The 21076-nt window shown below is 42.7% G+C and overlaps 1 long non-coding RNA gene across 2 annotated transcripts in view; it reads right to left on the bottom strand.

Annotated features, from left to right (window-relative positions):
• Positions 1 to 21076, bottom strand: part of LOC125754721 (uncharacterized) — a 75067-nt gene that overhangs the window by 39796 nt on the left and 14195 nt on the right. Inside the window, exons 3-6 of one of the 2 annotated variants that reach the window (XR_007409507.1) lie at positions 18652 to 18719; positions 17026 to 17268; positions 14454 to 14592; positions 13295 to 13400 (exon numbers count right to left, since the gene is read on the bottom strand). This is a non-coding gene — a long non-coding RNA (uncharacterized LOC125754721). Of the gene's footprint in view, positions 1 to 13294; positions 13401 to 14453; positions 14593 to 17025; positions 17269 to 18651; positions 18720 to 21076 lie in introns of those variants that run through there. The other variant, XR_007409506.1, reaches the window with a different exon arrangement.

Genomic DNA, 21076 nt, shown 5'->3' with positions numbered 1-21076 from the left:
GGCAACAGGCTTAAGCAACAGAAACCTGAGTAAGGTAAAAGGGCCCAGGTGACCCCTGGGCCCAATGCAAACAGGCTCATTAGGTGGCCCACCTCAAAGCAGCCACAGAGCCCACCTGGCCAGTGGGCTACTTAGGCCCCAACACAGGTAATTTTGATACGTTCTCATAGCCCTCTTCCTCCCCCTCTTAACTACAGCCCCTACCACTGCCTCCTCGGAGTCTCTTCTTTGCTGTCCTGTCCCTGCTCCTTTGCAGCATATTCAATAAAATTCTATCTCCTTTAAAACAAACAGTCTCTAACATCAACAAATATCCTGCCAGGACTCAGTCCTCCAGACTTGAGCTCAGCTCAGGTCTTGATCTCAGGGTCGTGGGTTCAAGCCCTGCATTGAGCAAAAACATGCTCAGCATGGAACCTACTTAAAAAAAAAAAAAAAAAAAAAAGAAAGAAAGAAAAAGTGTATTTGAATTGAGATCCAAGTAAATCCCAAACACTGTAATGGGTTGATAGGTCTCCTAAGCAAGACCAGGTACTCTTGGGGGGCGGGAGAGAGGGGAGGGGAAATCAGGCTCATAGGCTCCAACCAGACTGGGGATGATCCTTCTAAAATGCCCCCTGATGATGGTCAGTGGCCGCACCTGGAAATGCTGCAGCAGGGAAGTCAGGTTACTATCTAGCAGAACTTTGTCCCTCAAAGAGCAAAAGTATTAAAGACTCAGATCTCTTGAGAAAAGTATACAACAAAGAAATGAGGATCACTGAATACTGAGTGGTAAAGAGCATGGAATTAATGCTAGTTCCATTACAGAAAGATCTTGTTTTAAAGAAGTCCACATGAGCAAGAGATTAATAAAGATGGTGGAAGACCAGACAATTATAGTTCCCTGGCAAATACCTATTAAAGTAAAAACATATACAAGAAAATGGCTTCAATTCACCACTTCTTTGTAATCAATTTTGTTTTTAATCTATAGTTTTAAAATTAGGTTATAAATACTCAAAATGATTGGTATTGAATTTGAAACTGTAATTGTTTTTTTTTAATGTGCAGTTAAACTACTAAAAGAAATGCTGTAATGTTAATAAGATTGTTTGGTGTTATTTATTGATTAATATCTCTTCTGCTTCCGAAAGGGATTTGTAGTAACAAAATAAAATACAGGGTTTTTACAAGATTGGAAAAATGTCAAAGCAACATAAAAAGGCAAAATTCAAGAAATGAGAAGAGGAGGAAAGGAGGAGAATAATTAAGCAGAAAATATAGGCTAAAAGGAAGGAATTAAACAGAAAATGAGGGCAAGAAAAGCCCCATAACTGCAATAAAGTAAATCCTACTTTAGTTCATAAGACATTTACTATTTTTAAAAAATAAAAGTCTAAATAAAGCATGTGCTGTCCTTTCTCTCCATTTTTTTCCAGCCTTTCCCCCACCACCCTCCCCCCCGCCAAAGTCAGAGGTAGTAGTTTGATAAAGAGAAAAATGCTGATATCAGCACGGTTTCTGCAGGGGCTGCAGGGGGATGGTGTCAAAGGTAGGCTCTCAGGCAGTGGTTCTCCTTGAGGGTGATTTTGCTCCCCACTCTAGGGGCATTTGGTGATACCTGCAGACCTTGTTCTTTGTTGCAGCCTGGGGGGAGAGTACCGTGTTTCCTAGCGGGTGGAGGCCAAGGCTGCTGCTAAACATCCTAGAATGCACGGGATCAGCCTCCAGCATACAGAGGTAGCCAGCCCCAAATGCCAGGAGGGCCAGGCTGAGCACCCCTGATCTGGTGAGTGGGATGAACAGCTCTGAGGCACCAGCCCATTAACATACACAGAAGGACTTGTCTCTCCTTCGCCAAACAAAGGTTTTCTCTATGACTCTTTCCTCTCACTACCTTTGCCACAATCAAAATGCAAGATTTAACATCTCACTTCTAGTTTTCCACAGGCTCCCAACTGACCTGGCTCACTTTGGCTCACGGGCACAGAGCTGCCCAGTTCATGGCTTTTCGTGACGTTGTAATACATTCCTTTGCATTTTAAGAATTGCAGTGGCTTCTATTTTGTCTATGACGTCAAAGCTAAAGTCCTCATCCTGACGTCAGACTCATTAACCATCAATAGCTAACCCATCCCTTTTGTAATCTTACCTAACATTCCCACAGCTCCTTTACTGCAGCCAAGACATCAAGAGATCTTTCTCCCTCTTATCTCCTTTACCTGTTTTAGCCTTCCTTCCGGTTGACTCCTGCTGCTTGGGTAAAGGATACCTTGAAAAAACAGATTGCTTTTTAATTGCCTCCACTGTGGATAAGCGGGATAATAGTAGTAGAATCTACTACAAGATTCATGAACTGAAAATAACTTGAATATGCTCTTTCTAGTACATCTTCATAGCACATCTAGGTCAGGAAATTGTTTTCAATACTTGAAGGCCAAAACAAAGCATTTTTCAGGCCAAAAAAAACCCTCAATTAATTATCATTTTTCCATTTTCCAAAAGGTCTAATTTAGTGGAGATTTTCTTTCATAATAATCTTGGCTTGGAAACAAGGAAAATTAGGGAGATATCATTCACATCTGTTTAAAATCTTAGTTTTTTTAATCTTAAAAGATACTTCAGGGGAATTTTTTTTGTATGTATCGAACCCTATGGGCACAAAAACATAAAATTAAAAATGAAAATTGAATTTGCACTTTTCCAGTAAGGTGTATTGATTGCATAAGAGACTAATTCCCTTATTTCAGATACTGCTAAGTCAGTAACATTTCTAGTAGAGAGATTGGAAATGTTTGGCCTGAATAAAAGAAACATGGTCACTATTTAAAATATTTAAAGAGTTCTTACACAGAAAGAGGAAGAGATAAATTTTCACACAGAGAGAGAAGCAGAACAAATGGGAGCAGGTGCCAGGAGTAAGATTTTGGCTCAATACAAGGGAGAAGTCCTATAGCCTCTCTGATTTTGAGGAAGCTTCACTAAGGTCTCAAGAGCAGTTAGGAACATATTCAAGGCCATCACTGCAGTTAGAAAATTGTGCCCTGAGCAAAACCCAATAGCCTCAGCTTCAGGATTCCCTCTTCGATGCATTATGCACATGCTAGCCCTATTACTACGCATCCTGGTCCTCGGACCTCCGGATGCCGGCTTCTCTAGGCACCTGGGCAGCCACCATCCCGATGCATCTTTCAGAGGTCATTATGTTGTTCCTCTGATCACCTGCAGGAGTCCCCCTACTGTCTGCAAAACAGTCATCACCCCTAATGGTGATTTTCAAGGCCTTGCACCATCCCCTCGCCACCATCAACCCACTGCCCCTTGCCAGGTAGAGAAGTAAAGACTTTGATATATAATAGATCAGATTTATTTATTATTTATTTATTGTTGACTTTTTAAAAAAATAATAAAGGGCAGACTTAGGGAAATGTTATTGATACAACGCATCCGGACAATATAAAGAAACCAAAGTCTCCTGTAAACTCTTTGCAGCCAAGTGAGAGAGGTGAACCAGGTGCTAGGTCATTCAGGAGAATCTGTAACTAGAAGGGTGACCTTCAAGTACCGATTATTGGGGGATTACCAGCCTGAAAGAGATGTCCAGGGATGGAGCACAGAATGTTGCCCATGCAACAACATAGATAAAAATATCAAACTCATTGTCATCACACATTTACAGATCATGATGCTGAGAGGAAAAGCAAATACCGTAAAGGGCAGGAATAGACAAAAAGCCAGGAGTCCAGAACAGTGGATGGAGCAAAAAAGGATGAAATTCAACCAATTCAAAAACGAAACTGCAAAGGCACAAGACAGAGAGACAGTGATATCCCAGAACCATTTGTGGAAAAGACATAAATATTTTATTCCATCGCAAGCTTAATATAAGTCAACGTGACTCTCCCCCCAAAAAGGAAACTAATATGACCTTGAGTTGTATTAATAGATGTACAGTAGCTATAATAAGGGAGATAAATGTTCCTCTGTCCTCTACAACCTAAATGGCAAAAAAAAAAAAAAAAAAAAAAAAAAAAAAAAACCCGTGGTGATATTTAGCCTGAAGAAAGAAGGTAGATTGATCGTTCTCTTTAAATATTTAAAGAGGTGTCATGTAGAAGCAGCCCTCAAAAGTTCAACATACAAGCGGTAAAATATAGGAGGAGATAAATTTGGATTTTTGTCCGTTACAGTGAAAGCCGCATGGGAGAAAGTCTGCACTGCTAGTCTGGGCCGGTTTTCTTAGGCTGTAGGTGGGTCCCCAAGAGCTCATCAGAACGTCAGGTGTTTGGCAGATGTGCTGCCAAAGCGAGCACAGAACGTCAGGTGTTTTGAACTCAGATCCTCCGATTTGCAGTAACCCAGGGGCTGGGGGGCCACTGGTGAAGGAGAATTAATGGCTACATCCTCAGGGATTCTGAAGCAAAATTGTGGCTGTCTCTGAGCAAAGTTTTATGAGGGATAAACCGCATCTCCACACTCATTTTGTACAAAACCTAATGATAGAACTATAGGGGAAGTTCTCTTTCCATTTTATGCCATATAAAAGCTTTAAAATGCTCCCTCTTCCTAAACCCGCTCTGTAAGATCGCTTTCTCCTAAGTCGTAGAAAATGTGGATTTATTAGGCATTTTCCAAGAGTAATCTTTCAATTGTGGTTAGCCAAAAGCAGGCAATACACTGTAAAATAAATTTATTCCTTAGGACTGAAATTTGTGGTTCCAAATTTGTTTTTTGTTTTGTTTTTTGTTTTTTTTTTTTGGCTTGATTTTAGTTTGTCTGGCCTAGACATCAAGTAGAATACACACACCTTATCACACGGCTACACCAGCGTCAGGACGAAGGCCTCAGCCCGAGGTTTCAGCTCTCAGTGCCAGGCGTTGGCTCACCCTCCTTCAGGCTTGGTACCAATGGCCCCTGGACGCACGGCTCGCCGGCTGGACACACCGGGGAAGTCCAGGCTCCAGCCTGTGGGCCTTTCCCGCCCTCGGGCCGTCACCCCGCACGGCTTCCAGGCAGTGGATCTTTCCAAAAGCCTTGCGGGCCCGAGCGCTCCCGGCCCGCCCGCGGCCTCTCCTCTCCAGGCAGCGGTTCTCTGAGAGCGGGCCCACCCCTGGCAGCCGCTTCAACACGCGGTCCTCGGGCCCAGCTTTGTAGCTGCCTCCTGAGGGGACAAGGCCCTTTTAACAAACCCCTCCCCTCGGGAAGGTTCTTTCCCTAACCAATTTCTTTGCATAGGTCGTCAACGGATTACACGTCAAGAAACCCTCTCAAAAGGACTCTAAACCGGAGAAATGTGCAATGTGGTATTTTTGTCATCGGACATGAAAAATATTTATTGGTTATCTACGTCTTTATAATAATGACTGGGTAGGGGGCTCGGCAGTTGACCTTTGGCTCAGGCCATGACCCCGGGGTCCTGGGATCGAGTCCCGCATTGGGCTCCCTGCAGGGAGCCTGCCTCTCTCTGTGTGTCTCCCATGAATAAATATATTTTTAAAAAGTAATACTGGGCAGCCCCGGTGGCCCAGCAGTTTAGCGCCGCCTTCAGCCCGGGGTGTGATCCTGGGGATCTGGGATCGAGTCCCACGTCGGGCTCCCTGCATGGAGCCTGCTTCTCCCTCTGCCTGTGTCTCATGAATAAATAAATAAATCTTTAAAAAAATAAAAAATACTGACTGGTTAAGTCAAAAGGTATCCCCCTGACTCAAGAAGAGACAGCAGGATACATGAAAGAGATGTCCAGGGACGCTGTGCTCCAACAACACATTCAGGTCCTTCATATGAACACGGAGATTTGAGAAGCAAGCATATGAGGGCGTGAAAGGTGACGAGCAGCACAGGCCACCATATCAGGATCAGCGTGGGCCTCCAATGGCCCAAAATAACAGTAGCTTCCGTACTGAAGTCCATCTCCGTCACACAAGCAGAGCCAGGCCTGGTAACCAGGGCCGGTGCCATCCCTTGTTCCGCGAGCTCCTCGGAGACCCAGGCTCCTCTGGGCCAGGCCGCGTGCCTGCTGCACTGCACAGCCCGGGGACGAGGCACCCACGCAGCAGTAACCAAGGACTGTGGATTTATCACGGCGCTGGTCCTGTACCCGTGACAGAGGACCTCCAGATCAGTGCCTCTTTCTCAATCACAGAAACTTGCTCTCGGGGCAGGTGGCAGAGTGGCATCTAACTTGAGGCGCTCTCGTCCCTTTGCCCTTCTGCTAAGTTACGCTTCCAGATCTCATCTTTATTTTTCAGGAAAATCCTGCAAGAAGGGGCAAAAAGTACACACAGGCTACCTTGTGCCAACCTTCTCTGGTGCTGCTGGAGGCTCAACAACGTCCCATTTAGGAGGCTGGATCCCAGACACACATCCCGCTGCAAAGGAGACACATCCCGCTGCAAAGGAGGAGGCTCAATGGAGTTTTCCCTGGGCAGCCGTTTGCCGGCCCAAACACCTGTTATGGGGAGGACCGGGGCATGGGGACAGGACACCAGGGCTCATATATCTGGATACAAAGCCACGTATTCTTCTTTTTTTTTTTTTCCTAAGATTTTACTTATTTATTTGATGGAGAGAGAAAGAGAGAGCACAGCAGGCAGAGGGAGAGGGAGACGCAGGCCCGCCCCTGAGCAGGGAGCCCGATGCGGGGCTCCATCCCAGGGCCCCGAGATCATGACCTGAGCCGAAGGGAGACCCTTAACCCCTGAGCCACCCTGGCGCCCCTATTTCTGAGTTCTCCAAGGCAAAACAGGCTACTCTCTCAGAACCTGTTCCACTCAAGTAGCTGGTTCTAGCTCCGAGGCGGGCCTCCCCAGTCTGCCCCCCTTGACCCAGCACTGGACCCGCAGCAACTGGGGGGCTCGGCATCCTTCCCTGTGCAGCACAGGGGCCGGGGGCAGAGAGCGGTCGGCAGGGGTGCCGGACGCCCGCACCGAGGAGCAGGGGAGACCAGCAAGGAGCTCACACCCCCCTCCTCAAGCCTCGGCTTCCTCCAGCCGCCCCGTCCAAGGCAAAGCCTGTCCCGCAGGCAGGACATCGGACCGTGCTCACGAGGGGCCTCCACGAGGCAACGGGGTGGCTGCAGTTTGTGGCGCCCAGTGCGCAAGGTCCCCTGTCCACCAAGAAGCGGAAAGTGCAGTTGAAGGCACTAAAGTATAAAGCTTTGTCCTTCAGAAAGACCTTCGGCCTACATCCGACATGTGGTAGGAGTAATAGCAACCAACACACGAGTAACAGCATAAATCTACAAATTATAAAAAAAATATTTTGGTGCTTAACTCTATAATACAATAAATATTTTATTAATTTAGTATATCCAGAGCCAAGGGTTCTTGCAGAAAACTTTTGAAAAAGATTTAATCCCCCATAAAAAGCAGTGTCCTGCATCTGAATCTAATTATACATGTAAATTAGTACCACGAATGGCATTTAAGTATTTCCTCTGACATTTTCCGAAATGGAGGTGCACCTCCGAAACCAAAAACGGTGTCATAAATTTGCAAATGATTCAAAAACACCTACTAATAACATTCTATTGTATTTTTAACTGTTTTTTATTTTTTAAGCTTATTTTAATTCCAGTTAGTTAACACAGTGTTATATGAGTTTCAGATGTACAATAATAATGATTCAACGACTGCATACACCACTCGGGGGTCCACACCACAAGTGCCCTCCCTCCTCTATCACCATCACCTAGTCCCCCAACCACTCCCCGCCTCCCCTCTGCTAACCTTCAGTTTGTTCTCTATAATTAAGAGTCTGTTTCATAGTTTGTCTTTCTTTTTCCCCTTTGCTTGTTTCTTTTGTTTCTGAAATGGCCTTTATCACTTTGAGGGATGTTCCCTCTAAACGTACTTTGTTGAGGATTTTTATCATGAATGGATGTTACACTTTGTCACATGTTCTCTCTGCATCTATTGAAATGATCATAAGGCCCTTAGCCTTTCTCTTATTGATGTGATATATCATGTTGATTGATTTGCAAATCCTGAACCGTCCTTGCAAACCAGGAATGAATCCCATTTACCACACTGAATGATTTTTTTTAATGCATTGTTGGATTTGGTTTGCTAGTATTTTTAAAATTCTTTTGAAAATTTTAGTTTATTTTTAAAGTAATCTCTACACCACCGTGGGGCTCAAACTCAAAACCCAGAGTTCAAGAGCCACACCCTCTACTGACTGAGCCAGCCAGGTGCCCCTCAGATTGTCATTTTATTGAAGATTTTTGCATCTGTTTTCAGCAGGGATGTTGGCCAGTCATTCTCCTTTTCATTGGTGTCTTTATCTGGTTTTGGTATCAGGGTAATGCTGGCCTCATGGAATGAATTTGAAAGTTTCCCTCCTTTGTTCATTTTTTGGAATAGTTTGAGAAGAATAGGTATTAACTCTTATTTAAATGTTTGATAGAGTTCACCTGAGAAGTCATCTGTTCCTGGACTTTTATTTCTTGGGATTTTTTTTTTTTATTACTGATCCAATTTCTTTGCTGGTTATTGGTCTGTTCAAGTTTCTATTTCTTCCTGTTTTAGTTTTGGTAATTTATGTTTCTAGGAATTTACCCATTTCTTCCAGGCTGCCCAATTTGTTGGTATGTAGTTTTTCGTATCACTCTCTTATAACTGTTCGTATTTCTGTGGTGTTGGTTGTTATTTCTCTTCTCTCATTTGTGATTTTGAGTCCTTTCTCTTTTTTTCTTGATAAGTGTGGCTAGAGGTTTATCAACTTCATTGATTTTTTTCGAAGAACCAGCTCCTGGTTTCATAGATATGTTCATGTGTGTGTGTGTTTGTGTGTGTGTTTAGTTTCTATATAATTTATTTCTGCTCTAATGTTTATTATTTCTTTCCTCCTGCTGGCTTTAGGCTTCATTTATTGTTCTTTTCCTAGCTCCTTTAGGTATAAGGTTAGGTTATTTGTGATTTTTCTGGCTTCTTGAGATAGGCCTGTATCACTATACAATTCCTTCTTGGAACTGCCTTTGCTGCATCCCATGGTGTTTTCACTTTCATTAGTTTCCATGTACTTTTTAATGTCTTTTTAAACTTCCTGGTTGACCCATTCATTGTTCAGTAGCATGTTATTTAACCTCGATGTATTTATGGTCTTCCCAGACTTTTTCTTGTGGTTGACTTTTAGTTTCATAGGGTTGTCGGAAAAGATGCGTGGTGTGACTTTGATCTTCTTGACTTTGTTGAGGCTTGTTTTATTGGCTAAAATATGATCTATTCTGGAGAAGGTTCTGTGTGCACTTGAAATGGATGTATACTCTTCTGCGTTAGGATGGAATGTTCCGAATATATCTGTTAAATGCATCTGGTCCAGTGTGTCATTCAAAACCATTGTTTCCTTGCTGATTTTGTTTAGATTATCTGTCCATTGAGGTAAGTGGCATGTTAAAGTCTTCTACTTTTATTGTATTATTATCAATTAGTTCCTTTATGTTTATTCACGGTTTTATGTATTGAGGTGCTCCCATGTTGAGTGCATAAGTATTTATAATTGTTATCTTCTTGTTGGATTGTCTCCTTTATTATTATATAGTGTCCTTCTTTGTCTCTTGTTACAGTCATTGTTTTAAAGTCTAGGTTGTCTTATATAAGTATTGGTACCTTGGCTTTCTTTTTACATCCATTTGAATGGTAAATACTTTTCCATCTCTTCACTTTCAATCTGCACGTGTCTTTAGGTCCGAAATGAGTCTCTTGTGGGCAGCGTATAAGTGGGCCTTGTTTTTTTTAATCCATTCGGTCTCCCTATGTCTTTTGATTAGAGCATTTAGTTCATTTACACTCAAAGTAGTTATTGATATGTATTTATCATCATTTTATTACTTGTTGTGTGGTTGTTTCTGAAGATTTTCTCAGATCCTTACTTGACTTTCTCTCTTTCATGGTTTGCTGATTTTCTTTAATGATATATTTGGATTTCTTTCTCTTTATTCTTTGTATGTTTATTAGTGGTTTTTGATATAGGGTTACCATTAGGTTTGTATATAAGGTCTTCTGCCTATAGCAGTCTACCTTAAGTTGATGGTTAAGTGTGAACCCATTCTTTTCTCCTGTCCTCCCCATGTTTAAGGTATATGTTATTATATTTTATATCCTTGTTTTTTGTGAGTTCCTTGACTAATTTTTTAACAGAAATATTCATTTTTACTGCTCTGTTTCCTACCTCTATATTATCACATTTGGTCTTCTCCTTTCCACTCAAAGACTCAGCTTTAGTGTTTCTCGCGGTGCTGGTTCACTGGTCATAACTCCTTTAGTTTCTGCTTGCCTGGGGAACTCTTTATCTCTCCTTCTATTCTGAGTGACAGCCTTACTGGATAGAGTATTCTTGGCTGCAGACTTTTCCCTTTCAGCATTTGGCGATACCATGCCACTCCCTTCTGGCTTGGAAAGTTTCTATTGAAAAGTCTCCTACTAGCTTTATGGGTTTTCCCTTGCAAGTTACTGACTTCTTTTGTCTTGCTGCTTTAAAAAATGTTTTTTTCTGTATCAGTATATTTTACCAAGTTAAATACAACAGGTCTTGGTGTAGGTCTGCTTTTGTTGATTTTAAAGGGAGATCTCTGTGCTTTCTGGATCTGGATATCTGTTTCCTTCCTCAGATTAGGGAAGTTTTCAACTACTGTTCCTTCAAATAAATTTTCTGCCTTTTTCACTCTTCTTCTGAGACTCCTAAAATATGAATGTTACTACCTTTGATGGAATCTGAGTTCCCAAAGTCTATTCTCATTTTGCATAATTCTTCCTCTCTTGTTCAGCTTGATTACTTTTCATTACTCTGTCTTCTAGGTCACTAATTCATTCCTCTGCTTCTTCCACCCTGCTGTTCATTCCATCAAGCGTATTTCTCATGTCATATATTGAGAACTTCTTCTCTGCTATGTCATTCCTTATCTCTGTGTTAAGGGTCTCACTTAGTCTTCTACTTCCTTATGGTCATTGCTTTAAATTCTCTTTCAGGCATGTTAGCTTGTATTTGTTTCACATAGGTCTCTGGCTGTGACCTTGTCCTGTTCTTTCACTTGAGATAAATTTCTCTGTATTCTCATTTTGTCTGCCTCTCTGTGTCTGTTTTTTTTTGTGTGTGTGTTAAGACAGTCAGCTGTGCCTTCTACTCTTGAAAGTAGTGACTATAAAGAAGAGGTCATGGAGTGCCCTTTAGTGCATGTCCCCTGTTCACCAGAACCTGGCACTTCAGGAGAGTATCCTATGTTTGTTGCTTTTGCCCTGCTATTGTGTTTTCCTTTCAGCACAGTCATCTGCACTGACTCTCGGCCTGTTGCGGGCTGTGCTTGTTCTCTAATGTTAGTGGGACCCAGCCAGGTCTGCTCTGAGAGGTTACGACATTAGCAAAATTTGTGTTGGGTCACTAGTCCTGTGCTGGGTCCTCTGAAGTGCTACAGTGCCTGGGAGCTGCATGCTGGGGCAGTTGGGGGAGTGCCACTGGGCACAGTGCAGTGGCAGCTGTGCAGCTGACAGCTGGGTGGGGTAAGTATGCTGGCAAAATATGCCCTGAGCCCAGGGCAGAAGCTGGCAGGCTTGGAGTGGAGGAGTCCTCAGGAGAACTTGGGGGACTGGAACACAGCTAGCTGGTTACATACCAAGTATTTGTGTAGCCCTGCTTCCCACAGGTGGCTCTATGTTTATGCTGAGGGGCGGGGGGGGGGGGGGCGGGGGAATGGTGCCAGGCAGCTCCCTCATTTTCACAGAAGTGCCCCACCATGCTCTGAAATCCATATGAACAAATTTATCTCCCATTTGCCCCAAGAGTTGTTTTTATGTTGCCTCTCTGCTCAGGCTGCTGTCTCTTTAAGGGTGGGATCAAGCTGTCACCTGCCTCCCTCCCCACCCGCCCCAGCTCACCCAGTGCTCAGTCAGCTGACTTTTAAAGCTCCAATTCCAAGTCCCACTGGTTTTTACAAACACAGAATTTAGTCCCTCTGTTTTTTTATGGGAAATAGTCTTCCCCATGTGAGCTCCCTGGTATAAGGACACATTTTTCTGCCTTTTCCATGTGTGCAGTTGTCTCCCTCCTACAGGCAGCTCCCTCTGCCTTTCTGTCCTTCCCAAGCTTTCAGATGCAGCTTCTTTATATTTAGTTGTGGAGTTTGATCTATCAATCTTCTGATCACTCTCCATATTATTGATTTAAATGAGGATGATATCTTGTGGTAAACATGGGACAAAGAGTAGGTCCTCCTACTCAGCCATCATTCCTCAGACGCCTCTACTGTATTTTCAGTTAAAAGGAAAAATCAGTTTTAGAATTGTCACCTTCATTAGTAACCGACTCATCTGAAGCTTCATATGAAAACAGTATTCTTTTCCATCTAGTAGGATGGTGTTTTTATTTTCCCCGGAGGGAGAGAAGTGGGGAGGGGCAGAGAGAGAGAGAGAATACTGAACAGGCTCCAAACCCAGCATGGAGCCTAACATGGGGCTCTATTTCACAACCCTGAGATCATGACCTGAACGAAAATCAAGAGTCAGATGCTTAACTAACTGAGCATCGAGGTGCCCTTAATGGGACAATCTTTAAATTTAATTTCTATTTATAAGCCTATGGATATTTGTTTCATAATGCATAAATTCTAAACTCTTTGAAAAGTGATAACTCTCTTATGTGCTTTCAGCAATATCCCTGTGTATGCTTTTATTTTGTAATGATTTACAAACAAAATTTACTTCCTTGGTGCCAGCATTTCCTCTACCCATGCTCCATCTACAGAATTAATGTTTGTGCAGAAGCTCTAGGGCCCAGCTTCTGAGATGGACCACCGAACCAGTGTTACAACCTGGGTCCCAGTACTGGCTCCTGCCATATACTTCTCTTTCCCAAGGCCACCAGTGCTCTTGTTGCCACCACCAATCTAGACCCAGGTCCAGCCACAGCTGCCTCCTTGGGGTCCTTTGGCATCTTGGATCACCCCAGGCTTCTGTGTGTGTGTGCTGGGGAATGCTCCATGTATACACTGCTGCCTGCAGCCCCTGGAATCTGCAGGTCTGTGCCCTCTAGTACACACCCCTGGAGTAACCTCCTGTTCACATGCACACTCCTTATCCCATCAGACTCCACTTACAAAACACAAGTTCAAAGGGAAAATTACCAAGCATGCCCAAACAGCAACAGTAAAACATTAAAATAAGCACAGGGTCTCTTCTGGGAACAAAGTCATGTGGCACTATAAGGCTTGCACACCCATGACACTGGCTCTACTGGGGAGGAAAGCCTTGAATTAGGTAGGAATTAAATGGGATGTGACCATGTTATGCTGTCATCTCAAGAACACAACAGGAAGAGAGGCTTCTTTCCTCTGTATTTTACTGTACTCATTTCTCAAAAAATGTAGCCCTCAGCATTTCTTCTGATCTTGCAGTGCCAGAAGCTGAAATCTTAATTTATAATTTGTCCTGCATAGCAAAAAAAAGTTTTTTAAATTAAGGTTGGAACTTCTTATTAAGATGAAATCCAAAGGACCTACAATGGCCTGCTAGCTTTTATCCACATGTCATACTTGTAGGCATTAGCTTTTTTAAGAAAAAAAAAAATGCTTCTCCACATTTCTGAGTTAACCAAAGCTATTTTTAATAATACAGATGGCCAGAGTCATTTGACCAGGATGGAGGCTTGTCTGGGTTTTCATGAGAGCATATTTTATTTGCCCCTCAGAAGTCTTGCCTCCTGGGAAAGCAATTCCAACAAGTCTCTAACCAAGCCCTGGGACTGAGACCTTTCTCACATTTCCCCCTATGGTGTTTATCCAGAGGTCATTCTCCACCTTGTTGTCTTCATTAACCAGAATAACGGTCATCCCAGCTCTGGTTTATAACTGCCTTGGTATTACGACTAATGGTCTGTTATTTTTGTCATCTACTGTCACCTTTCAGGACCTCTCTCCTTCTATTTCTTTTCACAAATCTATATCAAAGTCCTGAGTTTTGAATCCTGCATTTGTAGTTAGCAAAGAAGCCATATGTGTAAGTTGAGTACATATCTGCATTTAAGTTCTCCTTTTTCTATCTAAGTTACCAGGTTTAATGCTATTTATTTGTCCCAAAATTTTATAAAGCAATTTGTTTCTGAAGTATTTTCCCAAATCACATACACATGTATTAATATATGTGTAGTCTCCATTTTGGTTCTCTATTACTGAACACACCTGCCATGCTATGAGCGCTAGCTGTACTTGCAGGCACTCAACCAACAAGAGCTGGGACACATCCTGCAAAAACCACTGCCTCTGAGTATGTTGCCTTGCTTTCCTACAACAAGCATGTTCTGCAGAGTATCCACTTTCCATGCTCTTTATTTCTGCCAATTATTTTGGGTCTGGTCAAGAATTTTTCTTCTTAATGGCTAACATAATGTTTGCAAGTGATAGAGTTGGACATGCCCCAAAGAAAGCAAGGAAAATGACATGCTGGATGCTATAATTATACTAGTTGTAAGGCAGCTGGTGTTACCTTCAAAGAAATAGATGTGAAAACAGAGAGTGAAGCTCAGTACACAATTCCAGGATTGTGGAAATACAGTGACATTAGAATGGCATCATAAATATCTCTGTAGCCTGGGATAATTGACCTGCTGTTGTTTGAAAAACACCTAGAAAAAAAATTGGGCCAGAAGTATGTCATGACTTCAAGTCATTTGAAGAGAATAGAAGAGGTACTGTCAACATAAAGTGCCAGGAATGCACGGTCTTGACAGCTGTGCTGTAACAACCTGCATAACATTGTTAGCAGTTCTGTTTCCCAAAACACATCCTCCTTGCCAAACAGGGTGTGTACATACAGTTATACAACAGTACAACAGTATCTCTCTATAGAGGTCATCACTATAAGAACTATCGCTGTTCAATGTCAACTAATCCTAAAATAGTTACTCAGCTAACATGAGTTCATTATGTTTAAGTCAATTTTCCATTTAAATTATATCTTCAGGATTATCATCTAGCTATAAAATCATGGCTGGCAAGATCATCTCTATCAAAACTAAACACTTACAATGTTTAAAGGCCCTGGAGAGACACAAAGGTAGGATAGATTGTCTCAGTGCTCAAAGAGTTTAGCCTAGTTTGGGAGAAATGAAAGTGCCAGTGAGTATATAGTGAGAACAAAGGCTATGTGAGTTGTGAGCATAGAGAGAAGGCCTGTGTAGTCAGGGAAAGATGCACAGGGTGTGTAGGATTTGCACTGGATGCTGGTAAGGATGGGGCTTCCACAGGGGGTGAGAATGGTGAAGATCACACTGCAGAGGTGTGAAGGCAGGAACACAAGAGAGGTTTAGAAAGTAGGATGATAGGGGCACCTGGCTCAGTTGGTAGAGCATGTGACTCTTGATCTCAGGGTTATAAGTTTGAGCCCCAAGTTGGGTGTAGAGATTAGTTAAAAATAAAATCTTAAAAAAAAAAAGAAGAAGAAAAGAAAATAGGATGTAGAGCCCAAGTTAATTGAAGAGCTCATATAGGGCAGCAGGGAGGGTGACTGCATCAGTCAGGAATTGCTTGGTTGCATGTGATAGAAACCCAACTTGAACTAGTTTAATAAAAAAGGGGAAATCAGGATAGTGGAGTGTCTTACACAATTCACAGACAGAAACCTGGCACTGAACCTGGGAACAACTGGAACCAAGAACTTTTGTTGTCTGTCCTCCTGCTCTTCTGGGCTTGTGCTTCATCTTATCTTGGACTCTGTAGACCACACCACACAGTAAGAAATATGGGTGCTAACACTGCCCCAGTACCTAATCTACAGCCTCAGCAATTCAGAGCCAGAGGGGCAGAATGGGCTTTACGCCCATTTCTAAAATCCCTAAAAAGGACATTGTGGCTAGGGCAAAGGATCAGTAGATTAACATGGAGATTCCTTCGGGAAGCCTAGGGACTGATGCAAGGGATGCAGGGTAGTTCAGGAAGGGATGTAGTTCTAAAAAAAAAAAAGTGTTTGAGAAGGAAAATGGTTATACTAAAAAAAAATGCATAATACATATAGAAACAGTATCCATAAACATAGAAATTCATATCCAAAATGAAAAATGCCACATTTTGTGTTTCTTAACTTGGAATTACAAATGCTTAACACCTCACATCAAAATGCTAACCTGAAATAGAATTGATTCATTCCTCTTATTCTTCCCCCAAAATAGTTAATTTCACCTGCAATTATTAGACTGAAATGCGTTTCTACTGAGGACTCACTGCTGCTTTGTATTCTATGCCAGCATTTCACCAAATCCACATTCCATCCTCCTGCTTTTTCTGTCTTTGTTTAGCTAAGGCAGCAGCATATAGAATTCTTTTACAAATTAAGCTGCTCTTTCTTCTAGTTGGAGTGAAACCTTTTTATAATGATAACTGAGGGGAACTGGGCTAACCCCCCAAGTATAGATTAACTATGTTATATCAGGATTTTATGGTGCATATTATGTTTTGAGGCCTAAGATTTAACTAATTTCATATAATAAACCATATTATAAGGAATCATTACTGCCTTCATTCAGAAAACATTGTGTAACAGCTTCTGATTTGAATAGGAGCTCTGAATATCTCAATGCTATAATGAAAAATGTAGTTAGAAGCATGATCGAAAAACTGATGTTTGTTTTATGGCATCCTTGATGCTTCAGGAAATTTAGGTTCCACATCCAGTGTTCCCTTCAGAACAATTTTGCCATTTGTTTCCTGCAGCGTTCTCCTTTGTTGCGCCCCAAGTGCCTTCGACCCAGGTCTGTCCTTAACATGCACCCCAAGCCCAGGGCTCAGTCTCCTGGGAGCAGGAACCTCACAGTATCACAACCCCTAAAACAATGCTGGATCACAGAGGCAGTCAGCAAATATTGAATAAATGAATGAAATACACAAAGGGTTTGTATTCACGGACACGGGTTCATAAACACAACATAAAAACAGCCCTCATGTAAAAAGACTAAGGTTAAAATGGAGAGGTCACTGAGGCGGGGACAAAACATCCTCTAATTGCTTCCTTCCTTTAAAAATGTCCTTTCGTATGCATAAATAGTAAGCTATTCTTTACGTACCAAAGACGAATAATTCCAACTTCTTCCATTTCAATTCTGTTAGCGCTTGGGGAAAAAGCTTGGTCTCTAAAGAACAAAGAAGTTTCTTGCCCGAGAGTTGGCCAGATGGCTCAGGACACAGCTCTGAAGTCCATTCGGATTGTCCAATGCTTCTTTTAATAAATAGCATGATTGCACTGCCTGGAAAAGTTAATTCCTTCTATCAGAAGATGCTGGCAATGGAATCATTCTGGACCATAAAAACTGTAAAAGGAAATGATAAGCGTGTCAGCAAATTCAATCAGTAGGATGAGATCAGCTTTTATTGGGTTCCTTGGATAAGCAGACAGCACATAGCATACTCTGTGAATTAAATCTATCCAAGCCCAAACATCCAGTTTCACACAGCATGCCACATGTCTTTCTGCTACATCCAAGACATTTTCCTAATTAGCAAAAATGAAGAGCATATGGTGGGAAGGAGAGGGAGAGCAGACGCCAGGGGCTCGAGGTGTGGACGGGGCAACCCGGAGGGAGATGTGCAAGAAGGCTATAGATCAGGGACGGTCTAAGCCGCAGCTAACGTGTAGTGAACACTTGCCGGGCCCTGGCTAAGAGGCGCACCTACCTGGACTCACGTAAGCCCTGCAGCAACGGTCCTCAGTGGGCTCTACTGTACCCCCACCTTACAGGTAAGGACGGGGAGGCCCCGGGAGGTCAAACAGCCAGTTCACAACTAGCAAATGGTAGCACTGAGATCTAAGCCAGCGTCTTTCTGGATCCAGAGTCTACACCCTTCACCCTCACATATACCTTCTTATAGAAGAAAGTTGTAGGTTTAATCTCCTCTTTCTCCACCTTTCTTCACAACCAAGCCATTGTTTCTTTCCTTCACGTTCCGTGTAACTGAACCTCAACGACAGCTGTCACTTCCCTTCCCCACTCTGCTGGACGCGTTCTCACGGAGCGTACCAGCTAAGATGTTTTGGGATACCGCTGGCAGGATCCCCGACAGAAAGTAGCCTGAATAAAGGGTTTCTGTTGTTTTGTTCTTGTGTTTGTTTTGCTTTTTTCAGACAGCCAGGGAGCCTGAGGCTGGGCAGGCCTGGTATTTGTTCAGTAGCTCAGGGGCCCAACCTCTTTCCATCTTTCTGTTCCCTTCTTTCCTACATGTTGGCTTCTTTCCGCCAGCCAGTTGCCTCATGATGCTCAGTGAGATAGCTGTACTCCCTCACCCAACTGCACCAAGTGAGAAAGAATGGAACAGGAACACTGCTGATCCATTTTTCTCTTTACATGAGGCGAGAAATCAGCCACATTTCCCTTCATGTCTCAGGGAAAGTGTGTTTTCGCAGCATCCCTAGCTGCAAGGGATGCTGGGAGGCAAGTATCTGGCAGTTTTATAGTCTCAGTTGTGGACATCGGGCTCTAGGATCTACCAACATGAGAGAAGGGAAGGATTGTCACGTAAGCCAGGAGATGGTTCTGCAACCTACCTGCTAATCCGGAGGTGTCCTTTCAGCCCTGGCTGGACTGGCCTTTTCTTGTGTACGATACTGGTGCCTGGTTTCCTCCTTCCTTACACTCCTTCTTCCCAGGCCCAGGTTCTTAGCTGTCTTGCCTCCTACCTCTCATTGATTTACTTACCCCTTCTCTCGCCTCCTCCCAATACCTCTTCACCACGCCTCAGCTCATTCCAGGTCACACGGATGCCTCTAGGGATTAATAAGAAAAAAAAAAAAAAGCACGGAGGGGGCCATGAGTGATAGCAAGGGAGCACTGGGCCCTGTGGTAAAGTGGAGAATGCACGCCTGTTTAAAACACTTCAATACACATTTTAAAAGCCCTGGGTTAGGAGAGATTCACCTGGAGGCTCAGTGTATCCTCAGAATAACTCCATCGCTTCAGTTCTAATATTTCTGCATGTATTTCCCAAAGTAAGTTAAATGTTCATGAGAGCCCAATAACACTCTGAGGCCACAGGTAAGGTGTGCCCAGGTGGACGTAACAAAATATCCCAGACGGGCAGCTGCAGCAACAGGAATGTATTGTCTCGTAGTTCTGGAGGCTGGAAGTCCATGATCGAGGGGCCAGTAGGGTTGGTTTCTAGTGAAACCTCTCTTCCTGGCTCATGGGCAGTTTCCTTGTCACCGTGTCTTCACATAGACTTCTGTGCACCCATGGAGAGCGAGAGCGAGGGAATATGAGCACAAGTAAGTGAGTGAGCTGTAGCATCTCTTCCTGTCTTCTCAGGCACTAAGTCCTTAGGATTAGGGCCCCACCCTATGACCTCACCCAACCTTTATCCTCATAGGCCATATCTTAAAATACAGTCACCTCGAGGATTAGCCTTCAACATGCGAATTTGGGGGAAACAGATCAATCTGTAACAGTGCCAGTCCCTGCTCACAGCGCTGAAACTCGCCAAGTAACATTGGCAAGGACGCCAAAGAGTGGCAAGGACATTCTAACTCATTTTAGAGATTTAAACACAAAGTCGGTTAGGTCATCAGAGGATGGCGATAGAACACCTTAATGCTTACAGAACTACAGGTTTTTTCCAACACAACACAACACAACCCAGATAACACAGACGTCACCCACAAGATGTGATTGGCAGGCTGTGGGGCAATGTCCTTACTGAAAAATATCCTTAACAGTTCCATCTAAAATTGTATAGTTAGAAATTCATTCCTTTAGATTGTTTTGATTTTGTGTTTTCAAGAACCTTCTGTTATGATGCCAATACCTATGGGTAGACTCTTATATTTGTATTAGATAAAACCTTAATAGAGTCAAGGGCAATAAGTAGGAAGTAGGAGGAAAAATGAGTCACTTCATAAATTACCAGAAACAGAAATGAGCAGTTTTTATTTTATAATTGAGATTATATTTCTCATACAAATCCAGGCTCTTCATCTGAAAAATCAGAAGACCTAGAAAAACTTAGTGAACATTTCCTAATGCTAACAACCAGTCAAAGCTGAGCAACGGCTACTCTTATTAGACGGGGCATGTGTTCTGTCTGCCACAGCTCTTGCCCTTACCTCTCACTGTCCTATCAACTAAGAACAATGTCAGTTGTCATTTACCACTGCCTGGGCTTTTCTGTCATCGAGAAATATTTCTTATTGATTATATCTATCTAAGAGTGGGAAACAAGATGCTGACCAGGTAGGACATTTCCAAAATATGGGGGAAAGTTCATAGTAGAGATTTCTGATATTCACTAATAGCTGAGCTCTTCTTTGCTTTCTGGGCTCTACAGTTCCTGGTCTTCCTGTGAGCAGAATGTGAACGAGTGACGACGTATCACTGGGGTTGAAAGTGTTTTAAATGGATGCTCTTTCTTAATACTTTCTCTTCTCGTCAAATGCAAATGATTCAGTGGAGGACTGTGGGATGCCAGAGCCACAGAGGAGAAGTGGACTGGATCCCTGAATGACAGTGTGGAACAGAGCTCCCGCTCATACTCTGCTCTGTATCATGCGTGAGAAATGCATATTCTATGAAGTCCCTGAGATTTGAGGGCTGTTTGTTACAGCAGTTAGCTGCCTTCACTGAAACAGGATGTGCATTTTTGTGGAAGTGAAAAATACCTTACATAAGCAAGAAACTCTGTCCCCTGCTGCTTCATTACATTACCTTTCAGGGACAGGTAGGCATCTCAACCCTGGAATAAAATAAGGTGTCACTAAAGATATGTTAATTGTGTTTATCTTTTCCAAGAACCAAAACTCTTAGTTTTATCAATCTTTTCTATGGTTTTTCTGTTTTCTCTGTTTCATTTATTTCTCCTCTTTATTATTTCCTTACATTTGCTACTTTGGGGTTTTTCTTCTTTTTCGAATTCCTTGAGCACTAGAAATTTGGGTTGTAGTTAGATTGTTTATTTGAGATCTTTCCATTTTCTTGATTTCTTGATGAAGACAAGGTGTGCTTGAAGAAAGATTTTTTATAACAATGGCAACTCAAACAACACTGGGTGTGGAAGCCACAAGTAGTAGAAACCAAATGCAAGATGTGTGCCTGGAAAGGGTAGGGAGAGACATGGACAGAGAAAGACATTTTT

This window comes from Canis lupus, chromosome 3 (assembly GCF_003254725.2).
Source record: "Canis lupus dingo isolate Sandy chromosome 3, ASM325472v2, whole genome shotgun sequence".
NCBI classification, from domain to species: domain Eukaryota; kingdom Metazoa; phylum Chordata; class Mammalia; order Carnivora; family Canidae; genus Canis; species Canis lupus.
The sequence above is the reverse complement of the archived record's forward strand: the minus strand, read 5'-3'. Positions and strand labels throughout refer to the sequence as shown.